The sequence below is a fragment of the Oncorhynchus clarkii genome, chromosome 4 (genome assembly GCF_045791955.1).
Source record: "Oncorhynchus clarkii lewisi isolate Uvic-CL-2024 chromosome 4, UVic_Ocla_1.0, whole genome shotgun sequence".
NCBI classification, from domain to species: domain Eukaryota; kingdom Metazoa; phylum Chordata; class Actinopteri; order Salmoniformes; family Salmonidae; genus Oncorhynchus; species Oncorhynchus clarkii.
This window is the reverse complement of record NC_092150.1, coordinates 18,833,331-18,839,330: the sequence shown is the minus strand read 5'-3', so window position 1 is coordinate 18,839,330 and position 6,000 is coordinate 18,833,331.

Sequence of the window (6,000 nt, the reverse complement as noted above, 5' to 3'; positions counted from 1 at the left end):
ATATTGGATGACTGTCATTCATATTCCATTCACCCAGCTCAATGTAACATCGATAGGTTTAGGCTACTACATGATACTTGAATTTGCCCAGGTCGAGAGGCAAATTGGAGTAATCAATGTAACAGACAGTGACACATTCAATACTGCCTTGCACACTCTTGCCTGCATCTAGCTGATCTGGGGTGAAATCATTAGTCCAAAGAGTTGCAAGACTGAACGTTTCTATTGTACTAAACAGGGTAGGTCCATCCCTGTTTCATTTTGTTATATTTCAGTCTTCTGTGATGTTTATAAAGTGTTTTTATTGGGAGGAAACTTAAAATGCACGCACCCCTAAGGGGCCCCTGTGTTGAGGATCAACGTGGCAGATGTGTTGTTACCTACCCTTACCACCTGAGGGCGGCCCGTCAGGAAGTCCAGGACTTTAAAGTACTAATTAAGTAGTTTTGGGGGGTATCTGTACTTTACTTTACTATTTAGATTTTTGACAACTTTTACTTCACTACAGTTCAAAACAGTTATTTTTACTCCCATACATTTCCCTGACACCCAAAAGTACTCGTTACATTTTGAATGTCCAGGCAGGACAGAAATATGGCCCAATTCATGCACATATCAATATAATGCGTTGTCATCCCTACTGCCTCTGATCTGGTGGACATAGTAAACAGTGTTGGAGTGTGAGCGTGCCCGTCTGTTTTAAATAAAATAAAAACAAGAAAATTGTGCAGTCAGATTTGCTAAATATAAGGAATTTGATTTATCGCATTTACTTGTTACTTTTACTTAAGTATGACAATTGAGTACTTTTTCCACCACTGTACGTAAGTACATTTTAAAGCAGATACTTTTACACTTTTACACAAGTAGTATTTTACTGGGTGACTCACTTTTTCTTGAGCCATTTGTAAAAACGCTGAAGATGCCCTCATCCGCTAGTGACTTAAGCTGACTCTACCTTGTTCTGACCCACTACCAGCGGTCTGGAAGGAACAGATGTGTCCATATCCAGAGTTTTATTCTCTAGTGCACCACCAGACATTAGCACACACACACACACACACACACACACACACACACACACACACACACACACACACACACACACACACACACACACACACACACACAGAAGTGATCTTTATGGTTGAAGTGATCTTTATGGTTATTGCAGATGCACGCACAGACATTTCTAGAAAAAACACTGAAAAGTAGTTCTCTAGCCAAACTTTGCATCTTCATCGGCTAAAGACGATAACCACTTTGAACTAGAGTGGGAGGAGCCAGAGTCCAAATGTCCATTCGGGCACACAGATTGGCTGAAACCAGGAGGCTGTGACAGACATCTAAGAAGGGGAGAAAGACTCTTTCAACACTGCTGAAAGCAATGGCTCCCATGGTGGAGCAGGTGGGGACCCCTGGGTGAGGCTCGTCAGGGATCTGGAGGCAGGGCCCGGCTGGGCCCCAGAGGCGAGGTCAGGTGGTTCCCCAGGTGCGAGGGCCGGAGGGTGGCCCTCCATAACTGGAGACAGCAGGCACCACGGGTCAGGAAACGAAGAGTCCCCCAGGTCAGGAGGCTGAGGGTCTAGTAGGGCAGGAAACTCAGGGCAGGGGTCTTTGAACTTATTCACTGGACTAGTTATCAGGAAACTCAGGGCCTGACTGGGCAGGGGTCTTTGAACTTATTCACTGGACTAGTTATCAGGAAACTCAGGGCCTGACTGGGCAGGGGTCTTTGAACTTATTCACTGGACTAGTTATCAAGGCACCAGGCGAGACCCAGATTACGACACAGGAAGCAGATGGTTAACTACTCACTGGAGCCTTTAGCCGTACCCTTATCCTACTCCTCCTCTGTTCCTCTGGTGATGTAGGCCCAGCAGTGCCTAGCTCCCCTCCCATTCCCCAGGCGCTCTCATTTGTTGACTCTGTAACCATAAAAGCCTTGGTTTCATGCATGTTAACATTAGAAGCCTCCTCCCCAAGTTAGTTTTATTCACAGCCTTAGCACACTCTGCCAACACAGATGTCCTAGCTGTGTCTGAATCCTGGCTTAGGAAGACCAACAAAAACCGTGAAATTTCCATCCCTAACTATAAAATTTTCTGACAAGATGGAACTGCCAAGGGGGGCGGAGAGGCAATCTACTGCAGAGATAGCCTGCAGAGTTCTATCATACTATCCAGGTCTGTGCCCAAACAATTTGAGATTCTACTTCTAAAAATCCACCTTTCCAGAAACAAGTCTCTCACTGTTGCCGCTTGCTATAGATCTCCCTCTGCCCCAGCTGTGACCTGGACACAATATGTGAATTGATTGCCCCCTATCTATCTTCAGAGCTTGTGCTGCTAGGTGACCTAAACTGGGACATGCTTAACACCCCGGCCATCCTACAATCTAAGCTTGATACCCTCAATCTCACACAAATGATCAATGAACCTACCAGGTACAACCCCAAATCCGTAAACACGGGCACCCTCATAGATATCATCCTAACCAACTTGCCCTCCAAATACACCTCTGCTGTCTTCAACCAAGATCTCAGCAATCACTGCCACATTGCCTGCATCCGTAATGGGTCTGCGGTCAAACAACCACCCCTCATCACTGTCAAACGCTCCCTAAAACTCTTCAGCGAGCAGGCCTTTCTAATCGACCTGGCCCGGATATCCTGGAAGGATATTGACCTCATCCCTTCAGTAGAGGATGCTTGGTTATTCTTTAAAAGTGCCTTCCTCACCATCTTAAATTAGCATGCCCCATTCAACATTATTTGAACCTGGAACAGATATAGCCCTTGGTTCAATCCAGACCTGACAGCCCTTGACCAGCACAAAAACATCCTGTGGCGTACTGTATTAGCATCAAATAGCCCCCGTGATATGCAACTTTTCAGGGAAGTTAGGAACCAATATACACAAGCAGTTAGGAAAGCTAATTCTAACTTTTTCAAACAGAAATTTGCATCCTGTAGCACAAACTCAAAAAGGTTCAGGGACACTGTAAAGTCCATGGAGAATAAGAACACCTACACCCAGCTGCCCACTGCACTGAGGCTAGGAAACACTGTCACCACCGATAAATCCACGATAATTGAGAATTTCAATAAGCATTTTTCTATGGCTGGCCATGCTTTCCGCCTGGCTAACCCTACCCTGGTCAACTGACCTGCACCCCCCACAGCAACTCGCCCAAGCCTCCCCATTTCTCCTTCACCCAAATCCAGATAGATGATGTTCTGAAAGAGCTGCAAAATCTGGACCCCTACAAATCAGCCGGGCTAGACAATCTGGACCCTCTCTTTATGAAACTATCTGCTGAAATTGTTGCAACCCCTATAACCTCTCTTTTATATCATCTTAGATCCCCAAAGATTGGAAAGCTGCCGTGGTCGTCCCCCTTTTCAAAGGGGGTTGTCACTCTTGACCCAAACTGCTATTGGCAAAGTGGGTGGGGTTATATCCCTCCTGTTTGGCCCTGTCCGGGGGTGTCCTCGGATGGGGCCACAGTGTCTCCTGACCCCACCTGTCTCAGCCTCCAGTATTTATGCTGCAGTAGTTTATGTGTTTGGGGCTAGGGTCAGTTTGTTATATCTGGAGTACCCCCCCTGTCCTATCCGGTGTCCTGTGTGAATTAAAGTATGCTCTCTCTAATTCTCTCTTTCTCTCTTTCTTTCTCTCTCTCGGAGGACCTGAGCCCTAGGACCATGCCTCTGGCATGATGACTCCTTGCTGTCCCCACTCCACCTGGCTGTGCTGCTGCACCAGTTTCAACTGCTCTGCCTGTGATTATTATTATTTGACCATGCTGGTCATTTATGAACATTTGAACATCTTGGCCATGTTCTGTTATAATCTCCACCCGGCACAGCCAGAAGATGACTGGCCACCCCACATAGCCTGGTTCCTCTCTAGGTTTCTTCCTAGGTTTTGGGCCTTTCTAGGGAGTTTTTCCTAGCCACCGTGCTTCTACACCTGCATTGCTTGCTGTTTGGGGTTTTAGGCTGGGTTTCTGTACAGCACTTTGAGATATCAGCTGATGTACAAAGGGCTATATAAATACATTTGATTTGATTTGATATAGACCTATATCTATCCTACCCTGCCTTTCTAAGGTCGTCGAAAGCCAAGTTAACAAACAGATCACTGACCATTTCAAATCCCACCGTTTCTTCCCCACTATGCAATCTGGCTTCCGAGGTGGTCATGGGTGCACCTCAGCCAAGCTCAAGGTCCTAAACGATATCATAACTGCCATCGATAAGAGACAATACTGTGTAGCCGTCTACATCGACCTGGCCAAGGCTTTCGACTCTGTCAATCACCACATTCTTATCGGCAGACTCAACAACCTTGGTTTCTCAAATGATTGCCTCGCCTGGTTCACTAACTACTTTTCTGATAGAGTTCAGTGTGTCAAATCGGAGGGCCTGTTGTCCGGACCTCGGCAGTCTCTATGGGGGTGCCACAGGGTTAAATTCTCGGGCCGACTCTCTTCTCTGTATACATCAATGATGTCGCTCTTGCTGCTGGTGATGCTCTGATCCACCTCTACGCAGACGACACCATTCTGTATCCTTCTTGTCGTTCTTTGGACACTGTGCTAACTAACCTCCAGACAAGCTTCAATGCCATACAACTCTCCTTCCGTGGCCTCCAACTGCTCTTAAATGCAAGTAAAACTAAATGCATGCTCTTCAACCGATCGCAGCCCGCATCCGCCCACCCGTCCAGCATCACTACTCTGGACGGTTCTGACCTAGAATATGTGGACAACTACAAATAACTAGGTGTCTGGTTAGACTGTAAATTCTCCTTCCAGATCTAAATCTAGAATCGGCTTCCTGTTTCACAACAAATCACCCTTCACTCATGCTGACAAACATAACCTGGTAAAACTGACTATCCTACCGATCCTCGACTTCGGCGCCGTAATTTACAAAATAACCTACAACACTCTACTCAACAAATTGGATGCATTCTATCACAGTGCCATCAGTTTTTGTCACCAAAGCCCCATATACTACCCACCACTGCGACCTGTACACTCTCGTTCGCTGGCCCTCGCTTCATACTCATTGCCAAACCCACTGGTTCCAGGTCATCTACAAGTCTTTGGTAGGTTAAGCCCCACCTTATCTCAGTTAACTGGTCACCATAGCAGCACCCACCCACAGCACGCGCTCCAGCAGGTTTATTTCACTGATCACCCCCAAAGCCAATTCCTACTTTGGCCGCCTTTTCGTACAGTTCTCTGCTGCCAATGACTGGAACGAACTGCAAAAATCACTGAAGCTGGAGACTTTCATCTCCCTCACTAACTTCAAGCACCAGCTGTCAGAGCAGCTCACAGATCATTGCACCTGTACATAGCCCATCTGTAAATAGCCCATCCAAGTACCTCATCCCCATACTGTTTTTATTTATTTATTTTGCTCCTTTGCACCCCAGTATCTCTACTTGCACATTCATCTTCTGCACATCTATCACTCCAGTATTTAATTGCTATATCGTAATTACCTCGCCTCTATGGCCTATTTTATTGCCTTACCTCCCTTATCTTACCTCATTTGCACACAATGTATATAGACTTTGTCTACTGTATTATTTGTTGTATGTTTGTTTATTCCATGTGTAACACTGTGTTGTTGCATGTGTCGAACTGCTTTGCTTTATCTTGGCCAGGTTATCTTGGCTACCTGGTTAAATAAAAGGTAAAATATATATATTTTTTAATTGTGTAATTATTAACCCAGAATGTCTGTTATTCCAGAGGACGATTCCGGATGGGATTTTTTCCAAACTGGCCCCTGTAATTCTTTCTTTTTTTCAATATATTGACAGCTATGATGGAATCCTGGAGTTTTTTCAACAAGTCCAAGCGATAATAGGGATACACTGATAACTCGAGCTTGGTTCCCAAGTTTCGAATAGTGTTCAGGGCAGGCCATCCAATTAGGCAAGATTCTACAGCTGCACCATCGAGAGCGTCCTGACCGGT